At 33.4% G+C, this 17,257-nt stretch overlaps 1 long non-coding RNA gene across 1 annotated transcript; it reads left to right on the top strand.

Annotated features, from left to right (window-relative positions):
- The first annotated feature begins 7,038 nt into the window (after positions 1-7,038).
- On the top strand, positions 7,039-7,616 carry LOC120197674. Its single transcript, XR_005523286.1, has 3 exons — positions 7,039-7,103; positions 7,231-7,375; positions 7,498-7,616. It is a non-coding gene; the product is annotated as an uncharacterized LOC120197674 (long non-coding RNA).
- The last annotated feature ends 9,641 nt before the right edge of the window (positions 7,617-17,257 follow it).

Below are 17,257 nucleotides of genomic sequence, written 5' to 3'. Positions count from 1 at the left end.
GGCCCCAAAATATATATTTTTAAATTTTTATACTAACACCGCCACCAAATTGTCAGCCCAATTACATAACCCAACAGGTTTTGATATGACTGCAGTAACTTATGCGATTTTCCGGAAAGTGTACCGAAATCAAACTTCCTTCTGCGATCATTATTCAACCAAAAGAAAAAATTCTGCCATCATCTACTAGCCGTTTACGACAACTGCGGTCACCGTCGGCAAGTAAAAGGGATATGAATTACATTCAATACAAGAAATAATGCAAAGCAGATCAATTTGACAGGTAAATAAAAAAGCCATCCACATTGCTGACAAAATCTCATATCTGTTCCATTGACAATAACTTTTGCTGTCTTTGAGTGAGTCTCACAAACTTTATTCCTCTTGTAGTAATCTTTTTATGAGCTAAGATCTTTATTACAACCATAAACTTGGCAGTGATAAGCATGAGAATATGAGCTCGTTGTCGGAGCTTTCTTCGACCTCGAAACTGGACCAACTGAAGAATCCGTAGAAATTCACTTTAAAAACTTGCTACCCTTTGAATCATATTCTGGACTGCTGGACTCCATCAAAGAACTTGAATGTTTGCTAGTAGCAAATTGTTCTTCACAATAGAGGAAACATTACAATCAGAAGAAACTAGCCTTTTAGCTGAATTTTTATTACCAAATTGTTCTCCACCGTTAAATGAACTAGAGGTTACATAGAGTGAGTCAACGTGATTTCCACTACACCTACTTATTCTGTCTGAAAAGTATGTATGTCCAACATAGAAATTATCTAACAAGTTGAAGATGTCTAGTTTCATAGAGAACTAACTGTAAATGGAAATTGTTGCTTCCCTCTTGATATTGTTCTTTAATTATCCATTTGTGTAGTTCCATTTCATATATAGAGGCACACCACCTGAGTAGCCATAGTTTTGCAACAGAAACAGATGAGAGCTTCCATGCTTTTAAAAGTCATGGGTTTCACTTTGACGTCCAGTTTTTACTTTTTAGACAATAACAAGGATCTAGAGGCATAAAAATCCACCAAAGCTACCACTGTCCACTTCCTATGTATACATATGTATAAGTGATAAGTGTTGGATCATAAACTTGATCTATTATGGGAGCCTAAACCCAAACCCAAACTAAATTGATGTCATTGCTTACATCATTTAATTAATGATGTCATTGCTTACATCAATTTAGTTAGGTGAGAGTTAGATATTTGTTGAATTTGTAATGGTTTAAATTAGTTTATTTGTGTGGTGTAGGATTGTTCTTGAGTAGTATAAATACCCCTTCCCATTTTAGTTTTAAGCATCAAGAAAAATTAAGAGCTTCTAAGTGAGTGAAGAAGCAAAGTCTTATAAGAGTGAGTTGTAGTTCTTGTTTTTGAGTGAGAGCACTCTTGTAATATTTGTTTGAGTTTCAATAAAAGTTGTTTGTGTGAGTGTTTTATTTCCAACAAAGTGGTATCAGAGCGAGTTGGAAAGATCGAAGGTCTCGACGAGAGGAATACGACGTCGCCAGAATTTTCTCAATCTGAGTTCTAACGCACCGCCACGTACCGCCGGAAGACTGCTGCCAGAAAATCGAGTTGACTCACCGAGTTGAGCCGAGTCAGCCGAGTTGAAGCCCTTGACCGAGTTGTCCAAGTCCCTCCAAAGTTTTTTTTTCATCGTTCCGGATTCATCCGTGCAATCGGATTTTACAAAATCTCATTATATTGAGAGATATGGCAAATGGTATGGCACCATTCCAAGTTCCGACACTCAACAACAACAACTACGACAATTGGAGTATCAAAATGAAGGCACTTCTTGGATCACAAGATGTGTGGGATATCATAGAGAAAGGCTATAACGAGCCTGCGGATGATGATGCTTTTGCTACTCTTACACCAGATCAAAAGACAACTTTGAAGGATTCAAGAAAGAGAGACAAGAAGGCTCTCTACCTCATCTATCAAGCATTAGATGATGATGGTTTTGAAAAGATTTCAAGTGCAAGCTCTAGCAAGGAAGCGTGGGAGAAGCTGCAAACCTCTTACAAAGGATCCGAGCAAGTGAAGAAGGTTCGTCTCCAAACATTAAGAGGTGAATTCGAATCCTTAAACATGAAAGCATCTGAGTTTATTTCAGATTATTTCTCAAGAGTAGTAGATGTTTCTAATCAATTAAAAAGAAATGGTGAAAAGTTAGACGATGTGAGGATAATAGAGAAGATACTTCGTTCGTTGGATCCCAAATTTGAGCACATCGTCGTGACGATTGAAGAAACTAAAGACTTGGAAGAAATGAAGATCGAACAGCTCCAAGGATCATTGCAAGCATACGAAGAGAAGCATAAAAAGAAGCATGAGTTTACTGAGCAACTCCTCAAGCTGCAACTCAAGGATATGCATGAGAGCCAACGCAATGATAGAAACCAACGTGGCCAAGGAAGAGGTAGAGGCCATGGACGAGGTGGAAGTCGAGGTCGTTGACGAGGCTGGAATTACAACAATAACAATTCCAACAATAACTATGAGAAAGGAGAAAGCTCAACACGAGGCCGTGGAAGAATTAATCCAAACTCAAAGTATGACAAATCTCAAATTCGATGTTATAATTGTCAAAAATTTGGGCATTATGCTTCAGAATGTAGAGCTCCCAACAACAAAATTGAGGAGAAGGCCAATTACGTGGAGGAAAAGACAGATGGCAAAGAAACTCTTCTTCTAGCACGAAAGGAAACTGATGGTGGCCAAGCAAATTCCTGGTATCTTGACAGTGGTGCAAGCAATCACATGTGTGGAAGGAAAGACATGTTTGTGGAGCTAGACGAGTCAGTAAGTGGAAATGTTTCGTTTGGAGATGATTCCACAATAGCAGTGAAAGGGAGAGGTAACATTCTTATCCGTTTGAAAGATGGGAGACATCAATTTATTTCAAATGTCTACTATGTGCCCAATATGAAAAGTAACATTTTAAGTTTAGGGCAAATGGTAGAGAAAGGTTATGATATTCATATAAATAATTATAATCTTTCTATAAAAGATGATAAGAATAACTTCATTGCTAAAGTGTCGATGTCAAAGAATAGAATGTTCTTGATCAACATACAAAATGATGTTGCAAAGTGCCTGAAAGCTTGCTACAAAGATGCATCATGGCTTTGGTATCTTCGATTTGGGCATCTCAATTTTGGAGGTCTAGAGCTATTATCTAATAAGGAGATGGTGAAAGGACTACCTCACATCAACCATCCTGACCAGCTCTGTGAAGGGTGTCTAGTCGGGAAACAATTCAGGAAAAGCTTTCCAAAGGAGTCAGAGACAAGAGCTAAGAAGCCACTTGAGCTCATCCATACCGATGTGTGGACCGATCAAGCCAAGCTCTCTCGGTAACAATAACTATTTTCTTCTCTTCATTGATGATTTTTCAAGAAAAACCTGGGTATATTTCTTGAAACAGAAGTCAGAAGTTTTTGAAGTCTTCAAGAAGTTCAAAGCAGCAGTGGAGAGAGAAAGCGGTAGAAAGATCAAAGCCATGAGATCCGATCGAGGTGGAGAATTTACTTCCAGGGAGTTTCAAGAGTTCTGTGAAGCAAATGGAATTCGTCGACCAATGACAGTTCCTAGATCCCCCAGCAAAATGGTGTGGCAGAAAGAAAGAATAGAACAATCCTCGACATGGCACGAAGCATGCTCAAAAGCAAGAAACTACCCAAAGAATTTTGGGCGGAAGCAGTATCGTGTGCAGTCTACTTGTCAAATCGATCTCCAACAAGAAGTGTATGGGGAAAGACACCGCAAGAGGCATGGAGTGGAAGAAAGCCTGGCATTTCCCACTTGAGAACCTTTGGAAGTATAGCCCATGTTCACGTACCAGACGAGAAAAGAACGAAGCTTGATGATAAAAGCGAGAGTTTTATCTTCATCGGCTATGATGCTAATTCGAAGGGCTACAAGTTGTACAATCCAGACAATAAGAAGTTTGTGATTAGTCGAGATGTGGTCTTCAACGAAGAAGGAGAATGGATTTTAACTCTCATACAGATGACTTCAATTTCTTTCCTCTGTTTGAAGAAGATGAGCAGACAATGAGAGAGCAACTAGATGAATCTCAACAAGAGCTTGCAACTCCACCCACTTCACCAACATCAACCACTCAAGGAGACTCATCACCTTCATCATCGTCAAGTGGGAGTCAAAGTGAAAGAGTTGTGTAACGCACAAGAAGCCTTAGAGATCTCTATGAGGTAACTGAACGACAAGATAATCTTACATTATTTTATTTGTTTGCCGATTGTGAACCAGTGAGCTTTCAAGAAGCGGTACAAGAAAAGAAATGGAGAGATGCGATGGACGAAGAAATCAAGGCCATCGAGAAGAATGACACATGGGAACTTACCTCACTTCCCAAGGGACATAAGGCGATAGGTGTCAAATGGGTGTACAAAACAAAGCAAAATGCCAAATGAGAGATTGAAAGGCACAAGGCGAGGCTAGTTGCTAAAGGCTATAGTCAAAAGGCTGGAATTGACTATGATGAGGTATTTGCTCCTGTTGCTCGATTGGAGACTATCAGACTAATCATTTCTTTGGCATCTCAAAACAAGTGGAAGATACAACAGATGGATGTAAAGTCCGCCTTCCTAAATGGAGTTCTTGAAGAGGAACTTTACATTCAGCAACCATCAAGCTATGAAGTCAAAGGGCATGAAGACAAGGTGTTGAAGTTGAAGAAGGCTCTTTACGGGCTAAAACAAGCACCAAGGGCATGGAATAGCCGAATCGACAAGTACTTCCAAGAGAATGGTTTCAACAAATGTCCCTACGATCATGCTCTATATATCAAGATCAAAGATGAAGATATTTTGATCGTGTGCCTCTACGTGGACGATTTGATCTTCACTGGAAGCAACCTAAGCATGTTTAATGAATTCAAGGATGTGATGATGAAAGAATTCGAGATGACAGACATGGGGCTCATGGCGTACTACCTTGGCATTGAAGTTAAGCAACAAAATGATGGAATTTTCATTTCACAGGAAAGCTATGCAAAGGAGATACTGAAGAAGTTCAAGATGGAGAACTGTAAGCCAATAAGCACACCGGCAGAATACGAGATCAAGATGACCAAACATGAAGAAGGCGAAAGTGTAGATCCAACATTCTTCAAAAGTTTGGTAGGAAGTCTACGCTATCTAACTTGCACGAGACCCGATATTCTTCACGCAGTTGGATTGGTTAGTCGCTACATGGAATCCCCAACAACCACCCATTTTAAAGATGCAAAGAGAATTCTTCGCTATCTGAAAGGTACAATTGACTTTGGCTTGTTCTATTCAGTTTCTAATGATTACAAGCTTGTTGGATATAGCGACAGTGATTGGGGTGGAGACATAGATAATCGAAGGAGCACTACTGGATTCGTATTTTTCATGGGAGATATTGCATTCACATGGATGTCAAGAAACAACCGATTGTCACATTGTCCACTTGTGAAGCGGAATATGTTGCTGCTACCTCATGTGTTTGTCATGCAATTTGGCTTAGAAATCTATTGAAGGAGATTGGTTTGATACAAGAAGAGCCTACCAAGGTTTGTGTCGACAACAAGTCAGCCATTGCCTTAGCGAAAAATCCAGTATTCCATGATCGAAGCAAGCACATTGATATTCACTACCACTATATAAGGGAGTGTGTTGCAAGAAAAGATGTGGAAGTTGAATATGTGAAGTCACAAGATCAAGTTGCTGATATTTTTACCAAGCCACTGACCAGCGAAGACTTCTTAAGATTAAGGAACCTACTAGGGGTCACGAGATCAAGTTTAAGGGAGGGTGTTGGATCATAAACTTGATCCATTATGGGAGCCTAAACCCAAACCCAAACTAAATTGATGTCATTACTTACATCATTTAATTAAAGATGTCATTGCTTACATCATTTAATTAATGATATCATTGCTTACATCAATTTAGTTAGGTGAGAGTTAGATATTTGTTGAATTTGTAATGGTTTAAATTAGTTTATTTGTGTGGTGTAGGATTGTTCTTGAGTAGTATAAATACCCCTTCCCATTTTAGTTTTAAGCATCAAGAAAATTAAGAGCTTCTAAGTGAGTGAAGAAGCAAAGTCTTATAAGAGTGAGTTGTAGTTCTTGTTTTTGAGTGAGAGTACTCTTGTAATATTTGTTTGAGTTTCAATAAAAGTTGTTTGTGTGAGTGTTTTATTTCCAACAATAAGTTGGATAATTTCAGATACGAAAGGGTAACAGATTGTTTTCATGTTTTACATTTTCAAATATTTTAATTCATAGTATAAAATATCGTTGTGTTGGGCATATTAAACACTAAGAAGAAAGGTGAGGTTCAATCAAAAGTTCTGAACGATGATAGATCGACACGTATCCTAGAATTCTAGGCCCCTGTGATATATTTCTGCATCTTGATCGTGACTTCTCAAAAAAAAAAAATCTTGATCGTGACTGCATGCTTTTATTTTTCCAGTTCCACGTTGGTAACTGTAATTCTTCCAAGTTTTACCGATAGAAATGTAAAATATTTACATTGTTGGGCAAATTCGAATGACTTCCCTCCTTATTGTACATTATCAAAATATAAATTTAAATAATTTATATTTGAATGCAATCACAATCACCGGTTAAAAAATATAATTTTTAAAAACATTAATCACTATTAAGTGTATATATGTTGTTAATGACTTTAATTTTTTTTAAAATAAATATTAATTTTAACTTATAATCTTTGCATTATTATAAAAGGTTTAACATGTAAAATTTATCATCCTAATACTTCAATTCCTGACAATTTCATTTTTGACTTTTGTATATATGCAGCATTGCTAAGACACTTGACAGGTACAACAGATACACCTATGGAGCATGGGAGGCTGCTCAAACAGAAATGGACACTCAGGTTATTTATTTATGATTCAGACAATACATATGAAAACAAACTTTAAATATATGCATTAAGCTCTTTATTTATTTTGTAAATTAACAGTGTTAAACACCTGTTTAAATATGTGATCAAGCAGAGCAAGTACCAGAAATATTTGAAGCTCAAAGCTAAAGTTGAGGTCCTTGAGCTTTCACAGAGGTAATATCAACAAAACACAGTTTTAAAATCTTTCCCTGTACATATAAGTGTATATGTATAATTGTATATGTTCAAGTGTGGATAGTGTCTACCTTTTTCTGATACTCGTGAACTTTGTATTTTATAGACATTTTGAGGGAGAAGATATGGAGACTTGGCCTCTAACGAACTGGAACAGCTTGAGCAACTGCTGGACTTCAACACTGAGATCATCATGGGAGCAAAGCCACCACAGTCACAGGGATTTCTTCAGCCTTTACAATGCACCACTTGTATGCCTAACCCTTGTTTCTTCTTCACCGATTTCCTCTTTTAGATTTCATGATTCTTGTCACTATCTTAAATGAACAATCTCTTGCTGTATTTATTTTTCAACTTGTTTTTGTTGCTGCAGACCAGAGTTACAATATCCAAGATCAGGCCGCACCTGCAACTTTACACAAAGTGGATGCTAAAGTGGTACAGGTATTTGTCTTTTCAAGTGAAAGTAGAGTCTAAGATCTGCCATATATCTAGGACGGAACTATGTCAAGTTAAGGCGTGAATAAAGTTGCCCTGAAATACAATGCCGCACGTTGAAAGCTCTCCATGTGCACCTTGATTTAATCTCACTTGATAAGATTATTTGAGAAAATGAATTAAATTCGAGTTAGAACAAATTAAATTTTATAGAATGTGAGGTCAGATCGAATTTGAATTTAAAATGAAAAATTTCTGATCTGCTCCGAAATATTTTTTCTATAAATTTAAGGATAATTGTTATAATTCTTCATCTTTCTACTAGTTTTTTTAAGTTAGGTATATGTTTTATCAAATAAAAATTATTTTTATATATTTATTTCAGGTCAATTTTTACTCTAACAATTTAGGTATATAGCTTTCCAGTCGTCATTAACCTCATGATGGTGATAGAAAATAGCACACGAGCCTCACTTCTTAGCGATATAATTTTCTTCAAACTTCAACTTAACTCAAAAAATTATTATTGTATTGAATTTTATGAATTTTAAAGATATTTTATAAAAATGTAAATTGATAATGATAGAGGACGATAAATTGAGTTTATTAGTGTATGTAGTAGTTTAAAAAATATGATTTCGATAAAAGACCAAAATAAAATAAAATCCTAATTTTAGAGAAGAATATGGAGAGAAAAAATTCATATAAAATAAATAAAAAATATATTTTTGTCTTCTATGTCACCATATATCAATAAATAAATATCACATCATTCAGCTATTTCATACATAACAGTCGAATAACTGGAAACTAAATTCAAAAAAAACATTTTCAACTACTTCTAATTGAAATACACTTTACTCAATAAAAAAATTATATATTGTATAGATACCTTTTTCGTGAATAAACAGGACGAAGGTGTTACCCTTCGAAGAGAAACCCAAACAAAATACAAAAACACATCAATATGCATATTATAAACATTGTAGCAGTCATCAAGAGTTAAACATGCCAGTGCAATATACAACAAAAAAACATAACATAACATGCAAAGTAGACATATATTATAGATCAATGGACACATATATCAGCTAAAGGATATCGACTAAGCCCTACGTTTCCTACTGTCGGGTAGTACTAGGTCCTACAAAATGGAAACCTAATAACAACATAATATTATGAGTAATAAAAATAATATACCTAAACAGAAACATACTAATAATTCACTAAACAACACTCGCATGTATTCGATTCAAAAGAGCGAAATTAAGCTGAGCCGAACAAGAGTGGTCTGGATCTATTGGAGAATGATGCAAAGACATGTCTAAGGTTGTTCGAATGTGTTTTCGTTGTTTGTATTTGTTGACGTCGATTGAGTGCACTATTTTTCATCCATTTAGGTTTAAGGAGATTTTTTTTAATAAGGTCTCTCTTTATCGTCTTTGCTTTGTATGGCTCTTTCGTTAAAATAAAAAGACCCGTTTTCAAAAAATAAAATAAAATCAATTTTAAAAATTGACAAATAAACTTTTTATTATTTGAAAAATGATGACTCCATATAGAAATTAAATTTGGACAGCTTTTAAAATTGTTCATGAAAAGGGAACAATAGCATTCATTTAATCATTTCTTGTAAAAAAAAAAAGAGAATTAAAATTTTTGAAATCCCAAAGTTCGTTGGGTAGTCATTGTCTTGTGTCTAACGATTCAAACGAGGTGTCGAGTCACTATTATTAGGTTAACAGTGCTTTGCAATCATCATTCCGCTTCATCATCATATATTTCCCCTATTTTGTAAATAATTCTTTATGTAATTTTTTTTTAAAAAAACGTTGCCAACATTTTGGTTTCTATTAAAACTTAAAAATTTCTAAGACTTTGAAATTGCTTTTATTTTTATATTACTGATATAAAGGCAAAAGTTATAATTTTACAAAACAAAGAATACATTATTATTGTAGTTTTACAAACAAGTTCTAATAAATTTTAATTTAGGTTGAATATAGATTATAATGTTTAAACCATCGTTAATTCTCCATATCTTAAATTAAATATAATTATAATTAAGTACACTAAAATTCATAATTTTATAAATATTATGAAAAAATAATGTCAATAATTCAATTATAACTTAATTTATAATATTAGTTGAATTGATTAATAAAATCATTGATAATATTTATAGGATAAATGACAAATTTGGTAACTGAAATTTCTCTTTCTCATATTTCGTTCATTGTACTTTAAATCTTTTCAATTTTCTCACTGGACTTAATACATTTGATTTTTTTGGTCACTCATCGTTATATAGTTAAACGGCGTTGAAATTGGTTGTTATATAGATACAAAACGACGTCGTTTTAATGAAAATTTTGTTTTTTTTAAACGACGTCGTTATTAACGCCATTAACTATTTAGTGATTAAGTGACCAAAATATGAGAGAAAGTAGAGTACAATAATGAAATTTGTAATTTACTCTAAAATTAAAAATGTATCGCTTACAACTCCACTCGATCTTAACCCAAATAGTGAGATATATATAGGGGTGTGCAAATCTGGGTACTCGGAACTTTCGGGTCGATGATTTCTCGGCCCGTGTCCCGACCTGGATGTTACGGGTACCCGGTTTTTTTATATTTTTTATTTTCAAAATATTAATTTAAAAAAAATATACACAAATTTAAATGTTCGAAACTTCGAATTACATACTCTAATATCCGAACATAAAATTTAAAAGTTAGAAATACAAAATCTAATAATCCATAATATAAATAATTCATTATATTTTATATAATTATATATAAAAAATAAAAAAAATAAAAACTAACCGGGTACTCGGGTACCCGGAAAAACTAGATTTTGTGACCCGGACCCGACCCGGGAAATGTCAGCCCGGGTACCCGACCCGGCCGGGTTTTGTTTTAGAGAATTACCCGGTTTTTTTATATCCGGGTCGACGTGTAACACCCTCAACCCGTATCCGACCCGGATACGAGTCCGAAGTGTCACATTGACTTTTCAAACATTTATTCGTATAAAATAGTGAGTAATTTAAAAACTTTGATAACACTTAACTTATTCAAAACGTTTTACAAAATATATCATAGTTCATACAATTTATATCTTTAGACTACATGCCAACTACACTCTATAACCAGTACATATATTTTCTGATCTGACATTTAGTAAGGAGAACTGACCTGTCTTGCTCCGCATTACTCTTTACTCTTCTCGAAACCTACGTGTGAAACAATCACACGCTAAGTCGAAGACTTAGTGAGGCATAAAAACTTATAATGCACTTTATAACATATATCAATATATGCATGTTCTGTTCTATCAAGCTATACCAAATTACATGACTTCCTCATATCATGTAAAATTATATCAGATTAATTAACAATAAATACATACATATACATAAATCATCATTAGCAGTTTATCATGTAATCACATACTTTTATGCTTAACCTTTTCAATCAAACACTATACACACACAACATCATATCATTTGTAATACATTTATCATATCACTAACATATATTTGTTTATATCTCTTGATTAGCCCATGTACACCTGTGAGAACTGTAGATATGTGAGTCTATTGAGGTTGTGCACCACTATGCTGTCATCACAGCTCATATAAATGTCCCGAATGACCTATCCAGAGGTCATAAAGATCCTCGGTAACTATCCAGAGGTCATAAAGATCCTCGGTAACTGTTCATAGGTCCCGAAGAACCTAGTAAACTGTCCATATGTTCCTTAGAACATAGGTATACTGTCCATATGTCTCGAAAGACATAGGTAAAACTGTCCATATATTCCGTAGAACATAGGTAAACCCTAGACTCTTGGCATGCCAACTATACCCCTACCTCTCAAGACACATAACATGGGCATTTTCTTTTATACTTATCATTTCACATAACACATAGTTCAATTACTCATAGAACCTTTTCATATGAGTCACATTTACATGTCACATAGCTTATATACTTTCTCGTGTAGTTACATAGATCCATGTCATATAACATATCATATAGCTTAGTTCATTTCTCAGATATTCATATAAACATACATATCATATCTTGTTCACATATGATCATATATGCTTCATATAACACAAGAAACACCTATAACACTTCTCATAGCTTATATCAATTTTCAGAGTCCTTTCATATTACCTGATGGCATATATCATATAGATATATAATAACTGATATCATATTATCTACCTGATGCTCCATTTCTTTGTATTCCCTTTTTCATATCATCATACATTTAAATATTCTTATATGTCCTATCAATATCCTATAAACTTACTCATATTCTCATATATCATATTTTAATATGATTTGTATAGTAATACTCTATAATTGTATCATATAATGATTTTACCCAGGTACTCCTTTATAAAGTTTATATTACATGTTCAATTAGTCTCATGCTATCTTATAAATAATTTCCATTTATTTTATATCATTTTCCTTTTCCACTCACATAAACCATATATTTATTTAGTTCAATTTCTCATGACTTCCACAATACTCTTTAATAAAACTTTGTAGCTCTTCACTATAATACATAAACCATAGTTTCCTTTAATTTATCAATCTTCCCTATATAACTTATGTATCCTTATTTATGCCCTCGAATTCATACTATTCTCTTAGAGTCTCCTAACATTTCTCGTATAATCACTTATACCATATCATATAACTTATTCCATGTTCTTCCATTATTACATAATAAAGTCTTACATAAATCATATAGCATATACAAAGCATGTCATTATCTTTAGTCATGCATACATACAATCAATGTAATACAGATAATCACATATAATTATAACCACACATAATCATGTCCATGACTTCATGCATATTACTCTAGGAAATAGACTCATCGCAAGTCTTATTTCCATTAAACACTACTTATCACTAGTATGCACTCACCTTGGCCTCACTAGTCAATTCCAATCTCTTATCTTTCCCTTGATCGATCTTACTTGCCAAATGTTCCGGAATTGCTTTATGCGTAGAATCTACATAAATGTACATTTTGAGGCAATCATTAGATACCTACACCTTGTAGTTGCATACTAGCAACTTAAACGAACTTATTAAACCAATATTTACAATTTTCCTTTAGGGGGAATCGGTTCCCTCCTGTGGGGGTATCGGTTCCCCCATGACATTCTGGAAATTTTATTCGCTTGAAGGGGTATCGGTTCCCCTTGAATGGGTACCGATTCCCCTTGCCCAGAAATCATATTTTGAGCTCGAAATTTACTTCATTTCAGCTTAAACCTTCATATTTTACTTTCTTTAATATTCCTAACTTCTATACACATATTTAAACTCATTTCTATTCCATAATCACTTCTTTAAACCCAAATTTCCATCATTTACATGGCATTCAAGAATCACACTAAATTTTCAATGTGTTCTAAATCCAATTCTAACACTTCATACTTCTTAATTAGATTGATGACAAGTCAAATTCATCCATAAAACTTCAACAACCATACCATATCAAAATTTCATCTTAAAACTCATATTACAAATTCCTTCTTAATTCATTTATCTTATTGTTTAAATCCCATATAAGCTTTCCTTAAGCTTATTCAATACCCAAAGAATCAAAACTAAGCTTAAAACTCAAGAATTAACCAACTGAAATTAAACTTACCTATTGTAGCTAAGCCCCACGTGAAGAAGAGAAAGCAAGAAGAAGAAAGCTTCCAGATAGCTCTCTTCCCACGTTTTCACTCTTAAAAAAAGGGGGAAAATATCTTTTAAAAGAAAAGACCATAATACCCTTAATTTCCTTTAATAATTACTAAATAACCTTCATTATATATTCCAATAATCATTGAATTATTTCATTCTTCTACTTTAGTCATCAAATTCTGAAACATTTCAATTTAGTCACTAACTCGTTATTGCGGATGTTACAAATCTCCCATCCTTTTAAGAAAATTCGCCCTCGAATTTTCACTGAACATCTTAATAAGAACATATCTTTTAATGTTCTTATGTTGCTTCCCTGACTTATTCTTTCTTGTCATCATCATAAACTTACTTTTCAATCCTTTAGTTTTCCAACTATCTTTTTCGTTTATACATTCCTCTTCTGTTGCTTATCATATAAACAATAACCAGTAATACCAATCCATTGTTGTCTTTTCTCTCATTCGACTATGCATTTTTCCTTTGACCTTTCTAAAATTCCATATAATGTCACTCATCACGTTGACAATACATCTATCTCATCACTCTATATCATAAATCCATCTATTTCTTCATAACTCTCTAATTACCTTATAACCATACCAAACTTGTATTTCGTCATTATTTGACCAAAACACAACTTTAAATCTTCTTCAATGGTGATTAAACATATACTTTAAGGAGTCGACCAATATTTTCACATCACCTTGCACACTTTTCGTGTTTCTATATCGAACTTATCATTTATACTTCCATACGAATCCTCACTTCATTCACTATATCACATTTACGTAATCAAAATATACAACTATATCCAATACAATTTCATCACAAAATCTTGTTAGTCAACGCTAACTCTTTCATTCTAAAGTACAATCCTTATCATCTCCACACTCTTTCTTATACACAATACTATCCCTTTGTTTCCAATTCATAACTCTGATTCCATTCATATAATGTTACTTATCCTGTAGACAGTAACATCAATTCTTATCACTAAAAATCAAAAAAATCAATCAATTCATTTCTTTCCTCATTTTCTAATTAATTCACCACAATCCAAACTTTTACTCATTCTTTCATCCTTGTCTGTATTACGATACACATAATCTCTTCATATAACCTTACATACTTTTCTTACTTCTAATCAAACTTATAATTTGCACCTCCTTATAACCCTTTATCATTTGATTAACTCCACTTCATCTTTCCTCCAATCTTATAACTCTAGCATCTTTACTCTGACAGCTAGATAATAACTTTTGTTCAATCTAGGGCACAAGCCCTATTATACCAATCATATACATCCTTTCCAATCTAAATTATTTCAAAATTCTCTTACTCAACTTATCAATTTCACCTCTATTCTCATACATCCTGAAATTTCTTTTGCTCAAACTCAACATTCTGACTTCCTGTGTCCTATAATCTGATCATCGATATACACATTCTCAAACTCTTCTTATCAATCCTCAGCTTTACTTAAATATACAAATTCTTACTTCCTTTTTCTTTACTATACCACATTACTATGATCCAAATATGCAACTGTATCCAGATCCATTGCAGATTTGGTTATCATATCCTGACAATATCTTATAATCTTATAATTCCAGTACATTTTTATCACATACTCTAGTTAGCCAATGCTAACTCTTTCCATCTTAATTGCAAATCCTTATCATAAACATACTCTTGTTTATGCGCAATACTATCACTTCGTTTCAAACTCATAAGCTCTGACTTTATACATCTTATATACTTGTCACTGATGCACTTATCATTGAGTTCTTCTATACGTACTCACCATGTCATTAGATCTTTTTAACATTCTTATGGTGACACCTGTTCACCATATTCTATCTTATCCACATAATAACAAAACTACTCTATATCGTGTTTCCGATTCAAAACAATGAAAACTTTCTATCATTATTCAGATATGATTTCAGCTTTCTGAAATCAACTTTTGATCTTACTAGGCATTTCCTGAGGTGTCCGCTCTTCATCCTGCCTGGCTAGGGCAGGTGAATATCTATCACAATCAGGAATATCACCTTTCACTTACTTCGAAATTATCACGATCAGATTTCTACTGTATTAAACTATTCTTATTCTATTAGCAAGACAACATATTCCTTACACTATTAGATCAGAAATTTTTCAATCTATGTTGGCATGTACACCTTTTATGACACTTTGGACTTCGGTTTATACCGAGAATCGGCTAAACCTTAGCTCTGATACCATTAAATGTAACACCCCCAACCCGTATCCGACCCGGATACGAGTCCGAAGTGTCACATTGACTTTTCAAACATTTATTCGTATAAAATAGTGAGTAATTTAAAAACTTTGATAACACTTAACTTATTCAAAACGTTTACAAAATATATCAGAGTTCATATAATTTATATCTTTAGACTACATGCCAACTACACTCTTTAACCAGTGCATATATTTTATGATCTGACATTTGGTAAGGAGAACTGACCTTTCTTGCTCCGCATTACTCTTTACTCTTCTCGAAACCTACGTGTGAAATAATCACACGCTAAGTCGAAGACTTAGTGAGGCATAAAAACTTATAATGCACTTTATAACATATATCAATATATGCATGTTCTATTCTATCATGTTATACCAAATTACATGACTTCCTCATATCATGTAAAATTATATCAGATTAATTAACAATAAATACATACATATACATAAATCATCATTAGCAGTTTATCATGTAATCACATACTTTTATGCTTAACCTTTTCAATCAAACACTATACACACACAACATCATATCATTTGTAATACATTTATCATATCACTAACATATATTTGTTTATATCTCTTGATTAGCCCATGTACACATGTGAGAACTGCAGATATGTGAGTCTATTGAGGTTGTGCACCACTATGCTGTCATCACAGCTCATATAAATGTCCCGAAGGACCTATCCAGAGGTTATAAAGATCATCGATAACTATCCAGATGTCATAAAGATCCTCGATAACTGTCCATAGGTCCCGAAGAACCTAGGTAAACTGTCCATATGTTCCTTAGAACATAGGTATACTGTCCATATATCTCGAAAGACATAGGTAAAACTGTCCATATGTTCCGTAGAACATAGGTAAACCCTCGACTCTTGGCATGCCAACTATACCCCTACCTCTCAAGACACATAACATGGGCATTTTCTTTTATACTTATCATTTCACATAACACATAGTTCAATTACTCATAGAACCTTTTCATATGAGTCACATTTACATGTCACATAGCTTATATACTTTCTCGCGTAGTTACATAGATCCATGTCATATAACATATCATATAGCTTAGTTCATTTCTCAGATATTCATATAAACATACATATCATATCTTGTTCACATATGATCATATATGCTTCATATAACACAAGAAACACCTATAACACTTTCTCATAGCTTATATCAATTTTCAGAGTCCTTTCATATTACCTGATGGCATATATCATATAGATATATAATAACTGATATCATATTATCTACCTGATGCTCCATTTCTTTGTATTCCCTTTTTCATATCATCATACATTTAAATATTCTTATATGTCCTATCAATATCCTATAAACTTACTCTATTCTCATATATCATATTTTAATATGATTTGTATAGTAATACTCTATAATTGTATCATATAATGATTTTACCCAAGTACTTCTTTATAAAGTTTATATTACATGTTCAATTAGTCTCATGCTATTTTATAAATAATTTCCATTTATTTTATATCATTTTCCTTTTCCACTCACATAAACCATCTATTTATTTAGTTCAATTTCTCATGACTTCCACAATACTCTTTAATAAAACTTTGTAGCTCTTCACTATAATACATAAACCATAGTTTCCTTTAATTTATCAATCTTCCCTATATAACTTATGTATCCTTATTTATGCCCTCGAATTCATA

The sequence above is a fragment of the Hibiscus syriacus genome, unplaced genomic scaffold, assembly GCF_006381635.1.
Source record: "Hibiscus syriacus cultivar Baekdansim isolate YM2019G1 unplaced genomic scaffold, ASM638163v2 tig00117048_pilon, whole genome shotgun sequence".
In the NCBI taxonomy this organism is placed as follows: domain Eukaryota; kingdom Viridiplantae; phylum Streptophyta; class Magnoliopsida; order Malvales; family Malvaceae; genus Hibiscus; species Hibiscus syriacus.
Note: the sequence above shows the minus strand (reverse complement) of the source record. Positions and strands in the feature narration are given on the sequence as shown.